The 21,557-nt window shown below is 40.9% G+C and overlaps 1 protein-coding gene across 4 annotated transcripts in view; it reads right to left on the reverse strand.

Moving 5' to 3' along the window:
• Positions 1-21,557, reverse strand: part of LOC106578950 (cGMP-dependent protein kinase 1) — a 236,517-nt gene that overhangs the window by 111,735 nt on the left and 103,225 nt on the right. The gene's annotated exons all lie outside the window — the stretch shown is intronic.

Raw genomic sequence — 21,557 nt, forward strand, 5'->3', positions numbered from 1 at the left:
GCAAAAGGCTGAGAGAGGCTGGACTGAGGGCTTGTCGGCCTTTTGTAAGGCAGGTCCTCACCAGACATTACCGGCAACAACGTCGCCTATGGGCACAAAGCCACCATCGCTGGACCAGACAGGACTGGCAAAAAGTGCTCTTCACTGACGAGTCGCGGTTTTGTCTCACCAGGGGTGATGGTCGGATTCGCATTCATCGTCGAAGGAATGAGCGTTACACATTTTTTTACATTTTAGTCATTTAGCAGACGCTCTTATCCAGAGCGACTTACAGTAGTGAATACATACGTTTCATAAAAAAAAATTATTTCTTTTTTTCTCTGTACTGGTCCCCTGTGGGAATCGAACCCACAACCCCGGCGTTGCAAACACCATGCTCTACCAACTGAGCCACACGGGTGGCTTACACCAAGGTCTGTACTCTGGAGCGGGATCGATTTAGAGGTGGAGGGTCCGTCATGGTCTGCGGCGGTGTGTCACAGCATCATCAGACTGAGCTTGTTGTCATTGCAGGCAATCTCAACGCTGTGCGTTACAGGGAAGACATCCTTCTTCCTGTGGTTCCCTTCCTGCAGGCTCATCCTGACACGACCCTCCAGCATGACAATGCCACCAGCCATACTGCTCGTTCTGTGCGTGATTTCCTGCAAGACAGGAATGTCAGTGTTCTGCCATGGCCAGCGAAGAGCCCGGATCGCAATCCCATTGAGCACGTCTGGGACCTGTCGGATCAGAGGGTGAGGGCTAGGGCCATTCCCCCCAGAAATGTCCGGGAACTTGCAGGTGCCTTGGTGGAAGAGTGGGGTAACATCTCACAGTAAGAACTGGCAAATCCGGTGCAGTCCATGAGGAGGAGATGCACTGCAGTACTTAATTCAGCTGGTGGCCACTCCACATACTGACTGTTACTTTTCATTTTGACACCCCCCTCCCGACCCCCCCTTTGTTCAGGGACACATTATTCCATTTCTGTTAGTCACATGTCTGTGGAACTTGTTCATTTTATGTCTCAGTTGTTGAATCTTGTTATGATCATGCAAATATTTACACATTAAGTTTGCTGAAAATAAACGCAGTTGAGAGTGAGGACGTTTCTTTTTTTGCTGAGTTTATATTTCACTGGACAATAAAAAGCCTTTACCCTGACCATCAGGTCATGACCTCAGGTGGTCGCCAGCTGGGGGGCCATCGATTGGGTGGGTGGCAGCGATAGCAGTAGCGAATGTGGTATTGTTTGTTGGACATATAATTCACCAGTTTAGTGTTGACCTCTAACCTATTGTTATGTCTGAACCATAGTCTGTTGCCTTTATGTATTCTATTGTTATGGCACAATCTAAATGTTCTCAGATGATTCAGACATCGATTCATCTTTTCTTAATTCTCTACTGCGGAGCATCTCTACATTTCCATTCTGCATCATAACAGTATTTTATGAAGTTTTTTTAAAGGGGGAATCAAAGTAATCAGGCAGATAATGTGACTTGATGATCATTATGCATTCAAGCAGCTAGAGGTCAGAAACAGGTTGGAGGGATGTCTCCAAAATATTTACCAGACATGGGGGAAAGTGTTGCTCTGAATCTTAATAATGTAATTTTGCTAAGTGAAGTTTGACTGTTACATTAAAGAGGGAAAAACAAACTGTGCACACACACACCATGCACACACAAACATGAATGGATTTCAGACAGTCCATCAGTTTGTAGAATGTAGGTGTTCGACCACTAAGTGACACATAATTCTAATCAATCAGTCTAATTCACAATATCTCAGTTTGTGACCTCTGAGAAGATCAGTCTACAGATAAAGGTTCATTGTGTTGGCACCATCACGGTGTACTCACTTCAAACCGCTGAACTCTGAAATATTTTGGCACATATGTGACAAATATTGTTTTCTCTGGTGGGACAAAATAAAAACATTTTTCTCTTCCTTCAGTCTCATTTCCATCCACAACATAATGTTTCTAGGTTGTAAATGTCTAGATGCAGAAAGATTAACATTTATAGAATTAACATTTATATAACAAAATCAGATCAGTACAACTGCCCTTAGTTCCTCCCTCTGATGATGGCTCTACTTGTACCTTAGAAACAGGGCTCCTGTTAGCCCCAAATGGCACCCTATTCCCTACATAGTGCATTACTTTTGTCCAGAGTAGAGTCCCAAATGGCACCCTATTCCCTACATAAGTAGTGCACTACTTTCGACCAGAGCCATATAGGTCCTGGTCCAAAAAAAGAGAACTATATAGGGAATAGGGTACAATTTTGCCACAGCACAGCACAGTAGAGAAAAATAGGCCTGAAGGTAAGGTCATGATATTTCACACAATGAACTTTCTAGTTGTGTTTTTACTACATCAATATCGGTAATGTATCATGGAGCTGAATAGTGGCTATTGTAATCCTCAACACTTTTGAAAACTACTGTGCAAAGGAAATAACACATTTATAAGTAATGGGATATGGGTGTCACAATGAATTGTCGTATCCAACGACAAAAGGAAATATTAATTGACTTATACTTGCAAACGCTGCTATTCCGTCCAAAAATTGGTGCATGGCAAAGATCTTAGAAATGGCGCTTATTTCTGGGTTACCTATACAAATCCCTATCAATCATTTTGGACAAACATTACAGGAAGTAGGTTACACCCTGCTTGCGGAATGAGGGGACTTGCTGTTTCTCGGTATGCCTGCCTGCTGTTACACTAACATGGAGATCTCTCCTTCCACCGTGTGATACAGTACCTGCTTATGAGTTCATTTGTATAACGTGTTTGAATTCATCACTGAATTAATAGACATTCCTTCACATACATAGGTTACATTATAATGAATGAAGCAGCAAGCAGCCACTGGAAAGACGACATCTGGAAGCACGATAAAAACACATTACATCCAAAGAGTGACATTTCCACACTTACAATCATTCCTGTCTCCAACTGATGGCAGTTTGATTTGTTTGACTTCATCAGTATGTAATTAAATTGCCCCAGGCAGTAAAAAAAACAACACATACCACAGAAAAGCATTGTGTTTCCAATAGAGCAATAGGGCTATACAGCATAGTCAGCTTCCATTGGTTGGTTGTGTCTGAGGAATGCTGGGACCATTTCCTGTCCAAGGAATATCTCTTATATTTCCTGTCAGATTCTTGAGTTTTACAAAGGGTATCATGGGAGAGTGGGGTAAGTTGAGCCACCCTTGTTTCTAGGAAACCATACAGAAAATCTATAATTTGGCAAAATATTTTGGAAGAGGTCATCATTTCATGGGGTCTGTGAAGGAAGAAACCACATGGAAAAAGTGGTAAGCAAGTTAGGGAAAAAAAAAAGATTTTCAAATTAACTTATTGTGTTAGAAGTTTCATGATGCTTGTATCTAAACCAAATTATATCATTTTAAGATTGTTTGATATATCAGTTTGGGTCTCTGTAAGCTTCAATATTAGTTCCTAAACCTAGCCTGAAATTACATCATTGTAGCTGTGTGACCTAATATAGTCAAAATGTTTGCCTTGGGGGTCGATGGTTGAGCCAATGGCAAGCTGAGCAAATTGACGTGTTTTCTTCCCAGGCGTAATGCAAGGCACTATCTCTGGGATATGAGGTAACAACAGGGCCAGGTCTACGTTAAATAAAGATAGGCATGGTTTTAAAAGGGTATTGGCAATGTTTCATTCAGTACAGAAATGTGTAGGCGGCTTAACCTACCCTATCCCTCGGATCAACTTACCCCATACCCAGGGTCATTCGTGCCAATAGACCACTTTTTTGGACAAACCGTTTCTTCAAAACTATAATGTTGACATGAATTCTAATTATTTCCAGGGATACACCACATCCTGAAATATATGTAGATATCTTTGTTAGACTACTATTTTTCCCTTGACGGAGTGAATCTGAATGTAAAAAATAGCTCAATTTACCCCACTCTCCCCTACCAACCTTATGCCAAATCCCACTTAATTTGCCTCATTTGCATCACACTCCAGTAGGTAACTCCAGTGGGAGACATTCCTCACACAGTCCATCCCCCTTTATGTTTGTTATTTTTTCAAATACTGTTACATTTTTGTATTCTGCATAAATGCAGAGGATGTCATCCCTCATGTGTTGTTTGGGGGAACAGCAGGTTTGATGTGTGATGTGACAACCCAGTATATGTTTAGTCAGGGAAATGGCAATGGTCTGTTAAATAGATGGAGTATTGGTAAGGGGGAAACAGTATTAAGTGCGATCTGTTTTGTTCGTTCATGCAGACCAGGCAGGTTATTACAGCTAGGTTCTGCAGATATTACTCAGCAAGAGACAAAAAAGCTTTCAAAGCTCTTCAATGAGAAATGTCACTTTTGGGGACAGGGAGCTTTTCAGAAAAAAGTGTTAGAGTGTTCCAATTTTAGATCATATATCAGTTTTATTAGTTATAAGGCTTCAGTTTATTACTTTGTGGAAGTAAGATATTCATCTCCTTTTAATGGGGCCTGGCAGCATATGGCCATTATGTTGTTTGTGTATATACAATAGTCAAGGAAAAACAGATGGCTGTATCTTATGACTCAATCTTGCAGATGGCGTTGTGTGTTTCACTCGTTAAGATGGAGCTCCAGGTGTACATATATTTGCTGTTGAATTCCTTTATTTGTATGAGCCGTGACAAATGTAGACACCACCTTACATTCCCTTTAAAGCGGGCAGATCATGTTCACAACATCACAAAAAAAAAGACATTCCGGACCCTATTATTTCAAAAAGTTCCTGGGCCCATATTCATAAATTATTTCAGAGTAGGAGTGCTGATCTAGGATCAATTGCCTTTAAGATAACATTTTGTAACATTACATGGACAGAGGGGACCTGAGCTGCAGTCAACCCAAGACAGGCAGTAAACGCATCTACACTAAACAAAAATACAAATGCAACATGCAACAATTTCAAAGATTTTACTGAGTTACAGTTCATATAAGGAAATCAGTCAAGTGAAATAAATTAATTAGGCCCTAGGCTATGGATTCCACATGACTGGGAATACAGATATGCATCTGTTGGTCACAGATACCTTAAAAAAAGGTAGGGACGTGGATCAGAAAACCAGTCAGTATCTGGTGTGACCACCATTTGATTCATGCAGCACGGCACATCTCCTTCGCATAGAGTTAATCAGGCTGTTGACTGTGGCCAGGGGAATGTTGTCCCACTCCTCTTCAATGGCAGTGCAAAATTGCTGGATATTGGCGCGAACTGGAACAAGCTGTCGTACACGTCGATCCAGAGCATCCCAAATATGCTAAATTGATGACATGTCTGGTGAGTATGCAGGCCAAAAACTGGGACATTTTCAGCTTCCAGGAATTGTGTGCAGATCCTTACAACATGGGTCCGGGCATTATCATGCTGAAACACGAGGTGATGGCGGCGGATGAATGGCACGACAATGGGCCTCAGAATCTTGTCGGGTATCACTGAGAATTCAAATTGCCATCAATAAAATGTAATTGTGTTCATTGTCTGTAGCTTATGACTGCCCATACCATAACCCCACCGCCACCATGGAACAGTCTGTTCACAACGTTGACATCAGCAAACCACAATTTATTTGTGAGGAGCACACTTCTCCAGAGTGCCAGTGGCCATCGAAGGTGAGCATTTGCCCACTGAAGTCGGTTACAACCCCGAACTGCAGTCAAGTCAAGACCCCAGTGAGGACAATGAGCACGCAGATGAGCTTCCCTGTGACGGTTTCTGACAGTTTGTGCAGAAATTCTTTAGTTGTGCAAACCCACAGTTTCATCAGCTGTCCGGGTGGCTGAAGCCGGATGTGGAGGTCCTGGGATGGTGTGGTTACATGTGGTCTGTGGTTGTGAGGCCAGTTCGATGTACTGCCAAATTCTCGAAAACGACATTGTTTTATTGTCTAAAGTTAGAGAAATTAACATTAAATTCTCCGGCAACAGGTTTGGTGGACATTCCTACAGTCAGCATGCCAATTGCACGCTACCTCAAAACTTGACACATCTGTGGAAATGTGTTGTGTAACAGAAATGCAAATTTTACAGTGGCCTTTTATTGTCCCCAGCATAAGGTGCACCTATGCAATGATCATGCTGTTTAATCAGCTTCTTGATGTCCCACACCTGTCAGGTGGATGGATTATCTTGGCAAAGGAGAAATGCTCACTAACAGGGATGTAAACAAATTTGTGCACAAAATTTGAGATAAGTAATATTTTTTGTGCCTATGGAACATTTCTGAGATCTTTTCTTTCAGCTCGTGAAACATGGGACCAACACTTTACATGTTGCGTTTATAGTTTTGTTCAGTGTACCTGTAACCTTGGAGACAGGACATTCCTCCTGAATGGAGGTACTGAGAGATGGGTAGCTGGTAGCTCCACCCAGACCATCTAGCCAAGAATGTATCAGGCCAATATTTTCCTTTAGAATGAGGACCATGGTAAAGTGCTATTCGTCTGTTGTACTGGTCAAGGTCTTCCAGGAAAATGATTAATGGAGATGGGGCTTGGGAAGGGTAAAGGAGACCATCTTTTATCCTCCATATAACACTGGGAAGATCTAATGTGTATACTCCTCATGTCCTCTCTCCTTCTCAAAACCCATTGGATGAAAAAGTCAGAGGTCCCTCCCCGCCGACATTCTCCTCCATTGGGCTTTGAAAAGAGGCGAGAAGAGAGGACGTGAGGAGTATGCAATTGAGATTCTCCCACTGTCTGATTTCATAGGGGCCTGACCCGGCAGGTTGAGGAGGTGACATGTGGAGCTCTGGTTTGAGTGTGTTTAGTTTGACAGGAGGGAAGGAGAGGAAGAGAGGGAATAGAGAGCGAGAGGGAGGAGAGAGAGCGAGAAACAGAGATCCAGTATACACTGAGTATACAAAACATTAGGAACACCTTCCTAATATTAAGTTGCACCCCCCCCCTCCGAAAACAATGTACTGAGCAAATTGTCTTTTTACCAAATTACCATACGACAGACCACGTATTCACCCTGCACACCCTCATTGACAAACAAACAAACAAAGAAACCAAAACAAAGGCAAAGTCTTCTGATGCTTTGTTGATTTCAAAAAAGCTTTTGACTCAATTTGGCATGAGGGTCTGCTATACAAATTGATGGAAAGTGGTGTTGGGGGAAAAACATACAACATTATAAAATCCATGTACACAAACAACAAGTGTGGGGTTACAATTTGCAAAAAACGCACACATTTCTTTCCACAGGGCCGGGGGGTCAGACAGGGATGCAGCTTAAGCCCCACCCCCTTCAACATATATATCAACAAATTGGCGAGGGCACTAGAACAGTCTGCAGCACCCGGCCTCACCCTCCTAGAATCTGAAGTCAAATGTCTACTATTTGCTGATGATCTGGTGCTTCTGTCCCCAACCAAGGAAGGCCTACAGCAGCACCTAGATCTTCTGCACAGATTCTGACAGACCTAGGCCCTGACAGTAAATTTCAGTTAGACCAAAATATTGGTGTTCCAAAAAAGGTCCAGCTCCCAGGACCACGAATACAAATTCCATCTAGACACCGTTGCCCTAGAGCACACAAAAAACTATACATACATCGGCCTAAACATCAGCACCACAGGTAACTTCCACAAAGCTGTGAACGATCTGAGAGACAAGGAAAGAAGGGCCTTCTATGCCATCAAAAGGAACATAAAATTTGACATACCATTTAGGATCTGGCAAAAAATACTTGAATCAGATATAGAACCGATTGCCCTTTATGGTTGTGAGGTCTGGGGTCCGCTCACCAACCAAGAATTCACAAAATGGGACAAACACCAAATTGAGACTCTACATGCAGAATTCTGCTAAAATATCCTCAGTGTACAACGTAAAACACCAAATAATGCATGCAGAGCAGAATTAGGCCGATACCCGCTAATGATCAAAATCCAGAAAAGAGCCGGTAAATTCTACAACCACCTAAAAGGAAACGATTCCCAAACCTTCCATAGCAAAGTAACCTACAGAGAGATGAACCTGGAGAAGAGCCCCCTAAGCAAGGTGGTCCTGGGGCTCTGTTCACAAACACAAACAGACCCCACAGAGCCCCAGGACAGCAACACAATTAGACCCAACCAAATCATGAGAAAACAAAAAGATAATTACTTGACACATTGGAAAGAATGAACCAAAAAAGAGAGCAAACTAGAATGCTATTTGGCCCTAAACAGAGTGCACTGTGGCAGAATACCTGACCACTGTGACAGACTCAAAATTAAGGAAATCTTCGACTATGTACAGACTTAGTGAGCATAGCCTTGCTATTGAGAAAGGCCGTCGTAGGCAGACATGGCTCTCAAGAGAAGACAGGCTATGTGCACACTGTCCACAAATTTAAGTGGAAACTGAACTGCACTTCCTAACCTCCTGCCAAACGTATGACCATATTAGAGCCACATATTTCCCTCAGATCACACAGACCCACAAAGAATTTGAAAACAAACCAAATTTTGATTAACTCCCATATCTACTGGGTGAAATACCACAGTGTTCAACCACAGCAGCAAGATGTGTGACTTGTTGCCATTAGAAAAGGGCAATCATTGAAGAACAAACACCATTGTAAATACAACCTATATTTGTTTATTTATTTTCTCTTTTGTACTTTAACTATTTGCACATCATTACAACATTGTATATAGACATAATATGACATTTGAAATGTATTTTTTATTTTGAGACTTTTGTGAGTGTAATGTTCATTTTTTATAGTTTATTTCACTTTTATTTATTATCTATTTAACTTGCTTTGGCAATGTAAACATATGTTTCCCATGCCAATAAAGCCCTTAAATTGAAATGCATTGAAAATTGAGAGAGAGAGAGAGAGAGAGGTGTATTTACATTTAACACAGCAGTGGCTCCAGCATGGTGAAGCGTCAAAACACTTTTATTGATATTTCCCTTCTTCCTCCTTCTCCAGAAGCAGCACACATTAAATCAGCTACAGGATCTCCTTCTTTTATTGACAGACTCCAGCTGTTAGAGAGTGTAGGTCTCTCCACTGTGGAGCGCAGTGACTGAGTGGTGCTGTAAATCTCATTAAACTTAGCCAAGCCACACCGGCCCCTTTTACCTGTGACCATTCAATGTGTTCATTAGAGAACATACACAGCCAATCAGCGTCTTCAGATTCAATCAGATCATTTTCAGCTCAGCTAAGCTGTAACCACATACAACTGTTGAGTGTTTTCTCTCTTAATATGTTTGACAATTGGAAAGTGATTAATGATTCCTTATTGATTCCTTGACAGAATTTGTAACAGGCTAAAAATGACAATACAGTTAGATGAACTTGGTCTTGATGTGAATGGTTTGTAGGTTTTAAATCAATAACTATCTTGATACGATGGCTAGGGTTTTACTTTGCAGGAGAGGAATGCGGAAACATTGTGTGACTGAAATAGCTATGCAACCAACAATGTGAGTGTCTCATCGGTCAAATGGCCCTTTACAATCAAAAGAAAGATAAACAGCATGCTAACAAGTGATTTCAGACTCTTGTATACAATGATTACTTATGTTCAGTCGAGACTTCAATCAGTCCATTGACTCCGATCCCTCTGAAAAGGAGCGTGGTGATGACAGTAAAACATCCTTACTGTTACTCCACGTCCGTTTAGTTACACAACACTGGTCAGTGACCACAGCTCACCCTGCTGACCATTAGTAAGCCACTGTCACTGTGACTGTTCCCAGAGAAACATCTACCAGGAGAAATACAGTCCCATTAAACAAGATGACATGTTCACTGCAACCTTGCAACGCAGAGACAAAACATGTGGCATGAATATCAGTTTCATAATTATTTGCATAATACCGTTTACATTCAAGACCAATCTTGTCATATTATAACATATTTTCGACTTACAAAGTCGTGCATGGAATAGTTTGGCATTGCTGTTGCCAAGTCTTTCCCTAAAAGTTTGGTAATGCACGAGGAACATCTTGAGCAAGTTTCACGCCCTAGGCGACTGTTTACCAATGATACAATAAAACAGTAGACTTTATGCCAGAGTCCCACAAGACAGCAGAAAGCCAATACTAAGCCCACTATGTCCACAGGCATTCTGCAAAGCAAAACAATCCACTGAAGTACATCTAAACCATGGCAACAACACGAACGCAGATAGAGACGTCTCCATCAACCTTCAATGCCGAAAGGTCAACGCCTTCAAAAAATATGAAGCATCAGATGATTGGTTTACCATATTTCCCTGAAGCAACCGTTTACCTTGAGTTACAGGCAGGACCCCTACGAGAGTTCAAATAAAGCAATATGATTGGTTGTGCCTGCTCTTTGCAGGCATTAGTGGCATACGAGTGGGTGAAACGCATTTTCTCCCGGGACTAAGTAAAAATAGTCAGGATGGAGACGTCTCTATAGCAACAAGCTATTCAGCCAACATAACACCTGAACGAAAATGCCAGGGGCATTAGCAGGCACTCTTTCCTCTTGTCTAAAAAAATATCTGAATTCCCCAGGGCAGTAACTGGGGACATTGCCCTGTGTAAAGCGCCGTATTTTGGATGGGATGTTAAACGGGTGTCCTGACTCTCTGTGGCCACTAAAGATCCCATAGCACTTATCGTAAGAGTAGGGGTGTTAACCCCAGTGTCCTGGCTAAATTCCCAATCTGGCCCTCAAGGCCACCTAATCATCTCCAGTTTCCAATTGGCTCATTCATCCCCCCTCCTCTCTCCTGTAACTATTCCCCAGGTTGTTGCTGTAAAATGAGAATGTGTACTCAGTCAACTCACCTGGTAAAATAAGGGTAAAAAATTACAAATACAACACCCTCCTAAAAACAGACAGCCCCTCTTAATATTGTTAATGACTTTATGTGTGAAAATAAATAGACACAGAGAGAGAGAGAGAGAGAGAGAGAGAGAGAGAGAGGAATTGTATCAAACATATTTCAAATGAATGGAATGGTTTCCATGTGTTTGTCATTCCATTCACTCTATTCCAGGCATTATTATGAGCCAACTTCCCCTCACCAGCCCCTGTGACTTCAATTACACAGCAGAAGATAATGGACTGACGAAAAACCTAAAATCTGCTGCCATGTCCCTGACTTGTCGCCTGGTGAAAAACCTCAAATCTGCTGCCATGTCCCTGACTTGTCGACTGGTGAAAAAACTCAAATCTGCTGCCATGTCCCTGACTTGTCGCTGGTGAAAAACCTCAAATCTGCTGCCATGTCCCGGACTTGTCGTTGGTGAAAAACCTCAAATCTGCTGCCATGTCACTGACTTGTCGCCTGGTGAAAAACCTCAAATCTGCTGCCATGTCCCTGACTTGTCGACTGGTGAAAAACCTCAAATCTGCTGCCATGTCCCGGACTTGTCGCCTGGTGAAAAACCTAAAATCTGCTGCCATGTCCCTGACTTGTCACCTGGTAAAAAAACAAAAATCTTCTGCCATGTCCCGGACTTGTCGCCTGGTAAAAAAACTCAAATCTGCTGCCATGTCCCTGACTTGTCGCCTGGTAAAAAAACAAAAATCTGCTGCCATGTCCCGGACTTGTCGCCTGGTAAAAAAACAAAAATCTGCTGCCATGTCCCGGACTTGTCGCCTGGTAAAAAAACTCAAATCTGCTGCCATGTCCCGGACTTGTCGCCTGGTAAAAAAACTAAAATCTGCTGCCATGTCCCGGACTTGTCGCCTGGTAAAAAAACAAAAATCTGCTGCCATGTCCCGGACTTGTCGCCTGGTAAAAAAACAAAAATCTGCTGCCATGTCCCGGACTTGTCGCCTGGTAAAAAAACAAAAATCTGCTGCCATGTCCCGGACTTGTCGCCTGGTAAAAAAACAAAAATCTGCTGCCATGTCCCGGACTTGTCGCCTGGTAAAAAAACAAAAATCTGCTGCCATGTCCCTGACTTGTCGCCTGGTAAAAAAACAAAAATCTGCTGCCATGTCCCTGACTTGTCGCCTGGTAAAAAAACAAAAATCTGCTGCCTTGTGAACTGGCCGCCAATACCCATAAGTGTCCTGATACTGTGAGATACATTACCGTGTGCACTTAAGAGGCACATGACAAAAATCCCATGAAAGACAAAATACATTTATAGTATCAGCTGGCTGATACATTAGAGGAGAGTAGAGAGATTCTTCTTTCTGGACCTTCAAGGCAACCTGTTCCAGGCTCTGGCCAGTCCAGCCTTGAAATAACAGAAAGCCCTTACTCCGATAGCAGCTATTTTCAGTCACATACAATCCAACTTTGTATTCTTCTTTGAAGCTGTATAGGATTTGTGCCATATTTCCCAAGACATCGATGACAACTGTCTGTTACCGTGAAGCACTGTGATCTTTTCGTTACTATCATTCTATCATTCTAAATCCTTTTCAGCTCACAGACTGCAGCTATAGATTTATCCAAGAAAGAACACACTATATACATCAAAATTCTTATGACTCCCATTACATTGCTTCAATCATTTTGAAGTACTACTATTACCATAACCACTGAATGAAAAAGCAGGAAGCTATGCCAAAGCCAGTGCCGACAGTGTGCATTCATCCTTGTGTTGATTCATCGAAAAACACAGTCAACAAACTAAATAATAATGCAGCTATCTACCTTTGACAGTTATTCATTGTTTAATTCATATTTTAATGTATCTTAGAAAAACATAGTAATGGTGTTTGTGTAACTCTCTGCAGAGACAGCCACTAGCGCAGAGCAAATGCTCATTACAGCTGTACCTGTACACACAAAAAGAGTTCTTCAAGGGTTCTTTGTCAAGAGTGATGGTTCTATATAGAACCATACTGATCCAAATAACCCATTTAGCTCTCCAATGGTTCTTTGCAGTTCAAAAAATGGTTGTTTGCTCTTTGACTGATAATTAAAATGTAGGGGCGGCGGCTCATTAGAATATTTTGGGACTGGGTTTGCTCACAGCTCATTTGTGCAACCGTGAGTGAGAGTGTCATTCCAGTTTATCTAATCGGTTGTGTTATGCCATTAAATGTCAAATTTGACTATGGCCAGCATCAGTATATTGTGTAAGACTCACTCATGTAAGCTCTTGTCCCAATTGAGACTTGATTTTGATTTGGTAAAGTTGTCAGTTGTCTCCTTAGGGACCCCCAGCTGTTCTAGAGCTAGCACACCTGATTCAATGTGTTACTAAACACAATAATAAAACCTATGGAATATTAGAACCATTTGTTTTCAGAGTTTAGTCAGGCACGCTTCTGTTAGTGAATGGAACACTTTTTGGTGCTATCTGGAACCTTTTTTTGAAGGTTCTATAAAGAACCATGCTCATGAGGTTCTAAATGGAACCTGTATGGTGCTATAAAGAACCCTTTGCTAAGGTTCTATAAAGAACCATTAAAAAAAGGTTCTATATAGCACCAAAAGAAGGGTTCCGCTATGGTTACAACCCTTTTGGGGGCTATATAGAATCCTTTATTATGGTTCTTTATTGAACCTTTATGGATAATTTTTCACATGGCTGAAGACAGTCATCTGTGTAAGCTGTTGACCTGGACACTGACGTGTAATCAGAGCACAAACAAATAAGCTAGCGAACGTCCTTGGCTGCTATTATAGCCATGTTAGATACACCAAACTTTGGGAGCTTGGGAAAACGACTATGCTGCTAATTTATAATACATGCACACACCAGAACAGATGTGTCACTGTTCAAAAATCCAGAGCAAATTCTAGCTCTTACCTTATGCATTGATTCAGTATGTTCCTAGCCAAAGATGTACTTTTAAGGAGCCTACCTTCAGAAAGTTTTTAAACCCAGAAGCACAACATCGCGAGACCTCTGGGAATGCTTGCGAAATAGAACAAACAGACCAGGCCAGGGTTTGAGAAGTCAATGAGAGAAGTGACAAAATCCTCCCTTAGTTGTTAATTTTATCAAAATCTAAAAGCACAACCTAGATTTGAGCCAATGTCTTAAGTCGTTGAACATGTTATTACTCCAACCTCGTGAACGTGACAGACTGACAAGTTTTCATTTTTTGTCAAAAACAACTTTATATCGAAGGAGGGCCTTTGATTTGATGGCCTGTACATGTGCAGTTCGGCGTGAGCCGACCGTTAGACCCGATGACATTTCGACACATGGTCATAGCTAGCTAACGTCACCATGACATTGCCGACAAGTGTGATCTGGGATTTCTATTGGAGAAGCAGTTTAAGCATATCTTCACATCTGTCTTTGCTACCATTACTCCTTAAGATCCAAGGATCTTGATATTTTCAGAGATACACTAGCTCTTGCCGCCAAAACAGCCAAATACTCCATCTAAACGCGAATTGATTCTCAACTGCAATATGGTTCGAGAAACATAAAGCCTCGTAATTTCATGTCACATCAAAATTATTTCACAAATGCTAAATATACACTTATTGTATACTGTTTTAACTGGCTTTATCACAGTATTTTTCAGTGACAACACGTTTCTGGCGGCCTCCGTTACACACAGGTGTTCGGAGCATGTTAGATAGCTAATTAGCACAGGTGGTGCCTCTGTCTTCCGTCTGTCTTCTGTAAACAAACGCTGTGACATGGAGGTATGGCCGTGCGGGAACCCTAACCCTAACTCAATAAAGATGTCTATCAATTTAACCGTTTTGTTTTTTGAAAATAATCTATTGCTGATAAGAAAGATAAGGTCCTTATGCTTCTAAAACTGAGAGTCGGGGCTCTTAAAGAAAATCTCATACAGAAGACGCCTTCGTCCAATGATTCTTATGTGAAATGTAAATGGAACTGAGAGTCATGATCAAGGGCTGGTACACTCCCTCTGTCAATTCAATTTTCTTATTGTCATTATACTCCAAATTTACGCTGACTGATCAACACGGTGTCAAGTTATTTTTCACTGTGTTCCCGAACACCTGAAGTTTCACTCAAAGCATCCAATAACATCGTAATGATCATTGCTTGCTTGTGTAACCTGTGCGCAGTCAAAAGAAAATGTCATGCATGCTAACTTGGTTAGGTATGTGATAAAATGAAACTGTTTTCAACACAACTGTTTTAGACTTTTTGTTTTTACCAAGCAAGAGAAATAAACGTTCAACCAGTACTGAGTGAATGAACAACAAAAACCTTTTTGGAACGAACGTGTGCTGTCATCACCAGACGGTCCATCTCAATGGCGTCAATTGATGTATCTATTACAGGGTTCATAGCATAACAGTTAGCGTAGTCACTGCCCTGGGATATGAAGGTCCTAGGTTCCAGTACCAAAGGGGATATTTTGATAATTCTCTTTCGTGTATAGATTTTGACACTCCCCAGGTTTTTCCGACACACACACATACACAGACGTGAACATGGTGTGTGTTTATGTTCATTTATTAGATGTCTCTTAAAAGAGCCTTTGGGTTCATTGGGCGTCGTTGAGTGGCAAGGGACAGGGAGTGTGACGTGTACTAGTACTAGTGAGCGCCTCTTCTTGCTACCTTGGGGGATAGATGGTGGAGAGAACAGACCCCGATTTCCCGATAGCAATGGATTTTTAGCCTTATGAGTGTTTTAACATTGCATCTTTCCTACAACGGCCGAAGATGTAACACGCGTTCCCCAAAAACACCAAGCAGAGAGAATGGTTGCCAAGTGTGTTGTTGGAGCAAGTGTCGACACAGATAGGATCGAAAGAAAGGAAGCGTTGCTCTCGGATCAGCATTCTCCATTCAAATATTTCCTTAACATTTGAATGATTTCACAATACTGACGACGGATCAGCTCCTGGAGAGATATTAATACCTATGGCTGCAAATATTGAGGCGGCTTATTCTAATGTTACCCAATAAAAGTGCACTAAATCCCAGATTTGGCACATCACTGCGCACGTTAGGCTACACATCATGAAATATGTTGAGACAAATGACAGACAGTAGCCTACAAGGAGTATAACAGAGCTCAATTGATTGGACATGAAATGTATTTCAATATGATTGAGATAGGCCTATAGCTTACTGTTTATACACATGCTCTTTCCATAACATAGACTGACCAGGTGAATGCAAGTGAACGCTATGATTCCTTATTGATGTCACTTGTTAAATCCACTTCAATCAGTCTAGATGAAGGGAAGGAGACGGGGTAAAGAAGGATTTTAAAGCCTTGAGACAATTGAGACATGGATTGTTTATGTGTGCCATTCAGAGGGTGAATGGGCAAGACAAAATATTTAAGTGCCTTTGAACAGGGTATGGTAGTAGGTGTCAAGCGCACTGGTTTAATTGTGTCAAGAACTGCAACGCTGCTGGGTTTTTCACACTTAACAGTTTCCCATGTGTAACAAGAATGATCCACCCCCCCATTGGCCATCCAACCAACTTGACATAGCTGTGGGAAGCATTGGAGTCAACATGGAGTCAAAAGTGTACATGTTTTGTACACTCAGTGTATTTTAACGCAGTCATCTCGGTTTTCTTTTCAAGCACCTTTTTATACATTGCTTGTTTGTATCAATTGCAAAGACATTGAAAATGTTGGATTTGTAGTCAACCTTGTTCTGAAGTTATCGTGGTCAGAGAGAGATGGATAAACCATGTGATTCTATGTTTAGCGGCGATATTCGGTGAATAAAATTACGCAGGAGGCCAGAAAAGCATCTACTGAAGCTGTTCTACGAGAGGTCTGAGGCAGCCGTTAGATTAAGACCATTTTCAAGTGCAACTTTAATAACGATGGTGTTGGGAAACAGCTCTGAGATTTAAAGATGCTACTACGAAGGTTATAACGATTAACTTAGCTTTGGGCCCAGCTCTCAAACTCTGCTCCCATCTGTTTTCATATTTACAGTACCTTCAGAAAGTATTCACAGCCCTTTACTTTTTTCCACATTTTGTTGTGTTACAGCCTGAATTTAAAGTGAATTTAATTCAGATTTGTTGTGGATTGACATAGACATTTGTACAAATTAATAAAATATTAAAAGCTGAAATGTCTTCAGTCAATAAGTATTCAACCCCTTTGTTACGGCAAGCCTTAAGTTCAGGAGTAAACATTTTCTTAAGTCACAAGTTGCATGGACTCCATGTGTGCAATAGTGTTTAACATAATTTTTGAATGACTACCTCATCTCTACCCAACACGTACAATTATCTGTAAAGTCTCTCAGTTGAGCAGTGAATTTCAACCAGAAAGACCAGGAAGGTTTACTAATGCCTCAAAGGGCACCTATTGGTAGATGGGTAAAAGACATTGAATATCCCGTTGAGCATGATGAAGTTATTAATTGCTTTGGATGGTGTTTCAATACACCCAGTCACTACAAAGATACAGGCATCCTTCCTAACTCAGTTGCCAGAGAGGAAGGAAACCGCTCAGGGATTTCACCAAGAGGCCAATGGTGACTTTAAAACAGTTACAAAGTTTAATGGCTGTGGTAGGAGAAAAGTGAGGATGGATCAACAACTTTGTAGTTACTCCACAATTCTAACCTAAATGACAGAGTGAAAAGAAGGAAGCCTATACAGAATAAAAGTATTCAAAAACATGCATACTGTCTGTAACAAGGCACTAAAGTAACACTGCAAAAAATGTGGCAAAGCAATTAACTTTTTGTCCTGAATACAATGTGTTATGTTTGGGGCAAATCCAATACATTACATAGTACCACTCTCCATATTTTCAAGCTTAGTTGTGGCTGCATCATGTTATGGGTATGCTTGCTGGGGAGTTTTTCAGGAAAAAAGAAACATAACGTAGCTAAGCACAGAAAAATCCCAGAGGAAAACCTGGTTCAGTCTGCCTTCCACCAGACACTGGGAGATTAATTGTCCTTTCAGCAGGACAATGAATGTTCCTGAGTGGCCAAGTTACAGTTTTGACTTAAATCTGCTTGAAAATCTATGGCAAGACTCGAAAATGGTGGTCTAGCAATGACCAACAAACAATTTGACAGAGCTTGAAGAATCCTGAAAAGAATAATGGGCATATGTTGCACAATCCAGGTGTGGAAAGATTTTAGAGACTTACCCAGAAAAAAACTCACAACTGTAATTGCTGCCAAAAGGTGATTCTAACATGTATTGGCTCAGGAAGTTGAATACTTATGTAATCTAGATATGTTAGTGTTTACTTTTTCATCATTGTTTTTACAAATGTTAGTATTTTTCTTCCATTTTGACATTACAGAGTACTTTGTGTAGATCGATGTCACAATGAAATCCATTTTAATCCCACTCTGTAACACAACAAAATGGGGTGTGAATACTTTAAAGCACTGTCATTTATAAATGTAGGAATTAATGTGTGGTCTTTAGCTGGACAGCTGTGTACAGCATTACTAAGAAAATGTATAGCTAAAGGATTTAGGGCCCCTATCCAATGTCAGATTTGTAAATATGTATTCTTACAAGTGTTTTGTACTTGTATAATGACTTTATATGTTAGAGGTGTTTCTCAGCAGTTTCTCATTCGTCACGATGTTTGTTAACAAAATTGCTATAGACGAGCTACAGGGTTATGCAGGATTTTTCATTCAGGCCCAGTGCTACCACACCTGATTCTACTACTCAGCTGTTCACCAAGACCTCAGCTGTTCATCAAGACCTCAGCTGTTCATCAAGACCTCAGCTGTTCATCAAGACCTTGAATAGTTGTCACGTTCGCTATCTTCAAATTCCCTTTCGTAAATTAACCAAGGCGCAGCGAGCCGGTAATTCCACATTATTTTATTGAAGTGAAACTGAACAAAACAAAAACCAGGTAAACAGAATTGACCGTGACGTAACTGAGGCACACACAAAACACACACAGAAAATAATAATTACCCACAAATACAGGTGGGGAAAAGGCTGCCTAAGTATGATTCCCAATCAGAGACAACGATAGACAGCTGCCTCTGATTAGGAACCATACTCGGCCAAACACAAAGAAATACATGACATAGAATGCCCACCCCACATCACACCCTGACCTAACCAAATTAGAGGAAATAAAACGTCTCTCTCAGGTCAGGGCGTGGAAATAATAGAATCAGGTGCAGTTGAACTGAACTTGAACAAGAAAGCCTGCATAACCCTGTAGCTCTCAATTAGCAATTGTGGCCATCCCTGAATTTACAGGTAATGTAGTACTAAGCCTTTCTTCACTAAACTTTAAAGTACATTTTCATGTAAATAGTAAATGGGTACATGTTGATTATTTGTGTATTTTCCAGGAGCTTTCTCGATTGTCTTGTTAAAAGAGATCAGGGAAGTTTTGTCCAGTTTTGTCCAGTTGTCCATATTGGCTTAAATGGGTTTCTGTTTTTTTGCTTCCCTCTAGAAAATCAGCTGTTAATGTTAAATAAATACTAATAACTACATTATTTATTTTTCCATTTGTCGTTATTGTGTACTTTTTATTGCTTTGTTTCACTGTATTATAATTAAGCAATAAGGCCAGAGGGAGTGTGGTATATGGCCAATATACCAAAACCAAGGACTGTTCTCTGCACGACGCAACGCGGAGTGCCTGGATACAGCCCTTAGCCGTGGTATATTGGCCATATATCACAAACCCCACGAGGTGCCTTATTTCTATTATAAACTGGTTACCAACGCAATTAGAGCTGCTAAAATAAATGTTTTGTCGTACCCGTAGTGTACGCTCTGAGACACCACGGCTGTCAGCCAATCAGCATTCAGGGCTCGAACCCCCCAGTTTACAATGTTGTATAATCACCTTCCGGTGTAAAAACTATGTAAATTATAAACAAAAAACGAAGTGAGAAATAGGCATTAGTCTGAAGCTGAAAAAGAACGAAAATTCACTTAAGCACCACAATGTGTACACCACCCACATTCTACCAAGGTTTTCCAGGAGACAGCTTTGACCTACTACAGTAACTATGTTGGTCTATTGTACTTCCAACAATGTTTAGGCAGATTGCTTAGAATTCAAACCTTCAAAACTTAATTTTTGGTTTTTAATATCGTTATAATTTCATAGGTTTTATTACTGTGTTTACTAATAAGTAGTTATGTTAGCTTTGATACCGGAGCTCCAGGACATGTGTCGAAATCGCTAAGCAGTTTACTTCGAAGCAGTGTGCCGATGCCTGTATCACTTTATCAGGAGGCACGTGATCAATGACGTCCAAAGCTTTGTTTCGCCAAACAACCACCTGATTGGTTTGGTAGAAGACAAAAAGGCTACTCTGCGCACGTGCCACAGCGTGTGGGACGTCATCTATAATAATTTGGCTGTTCTAAATTATTTTGACCAGCAGGTGCCAATAGTGTACACTGTGTTGATCAAAGCCTCAATTAATGAAGCTATTTTCAGCACAATTGGCTGGAATGCCTCAATGCTTCACGAAACTTTGTTTCCCTATCACTACTAACAAGCTGAATCAGGCGCTAACTCTGAAACTGTTGGAGGTCCCTGAGGGGGGAATTGAGAACTAATGACTTAGACAACAACTGACACATGGTCATTTTATTTCGTTTTTCCAAGGCCATACATGATTCTTTCACAAAACACCGTCACAGGACACAGTCATATATAACTTTTAATGGCACAACACAACAGATTAGATAAACTTGAATGACACTCTCACTCACGGTTGCACAAAAAAAAGTGCGCAAACCCCGCGCCTAAATATTCAAACACCCCGCCGCCCCTACATTTTAATTGTCACTCAACAAGGAAACAACACTTTTTTTAACTGCAAAAAGCCATTGAAGGGCTTAAAGGGTTCTTTGGGTCAGTATGGTTCCACATAGAACCATAACCCTACTTTTTGGGGATGTAGACTGACTCATTAACCTATTAACACAATAAAATCATATTTACTTTCGAAAGCATGAACAATGTATGAAAACGTTGAAATAATAATTCTATAATAATCATCTTTGTGACGATTGTGTGTGTCAGTGCATGTAGGTGGATTGTGTGGTTACACAGACCTAAATTGATGTGTGGGAGTGTTTGAGTGGGTGTATTTGCTATGATCTAAGCCTTCCCTGAAAACTATATTGGGATATATGAAAACAATTTAAATGGATGCTGTGCATGAAATAGCCAAATCAGATATTTATTCAGCAACAGCTGCTACTCTTACCGTTATATTAAGGAACTATATAGCCATGATAAGATAATGCTTTCGGTCATGTTTACATACCAATCTGACTTTACATATGTCAAAAGACATTTTGTTAAAAGAATTTGCCCAACAGGAATTCCAGGTTCGCATTCATTAGTCAATGATTCGTCACAGTGAAAAGATAGAAAGAGTATTTCCTCAGGACACAGATGTTATTCTGTGTGTGTGCTCAAGTTCTCTCTCTTTGTACTTGGCAAAAGCAGGAAAGTAACCATCGAAAGCACAGAAAATTATTCAGAGGCTGTCTTCAGTATCTGGGAGGGAGACTTAAACAAATTGTCTACTGTATTTACCTGGAATGACTTTATAAAAGAGGGAATTATCTGTCTGATTCCATGTTGGGTGGATATAATTAAAATTGACTCAAACAAAGCTCAGAGAATGATAATTTGTTCTTTACACGTTATCCACCTCAGCTCAACTCACTG

Source organism: Salmo salar, chromosome 19 (assembly GCF_965601325.2).
Source record: "Salmo salar chromosome 19, fSalSal1, whole genome shotgun sequence".
Taxonomy (NCBI): Eukaryota; Metazoa; Chordata; class Actinopteri; order Salmoniformes; family Salmonidae; genus Salmo; species Salmo salar.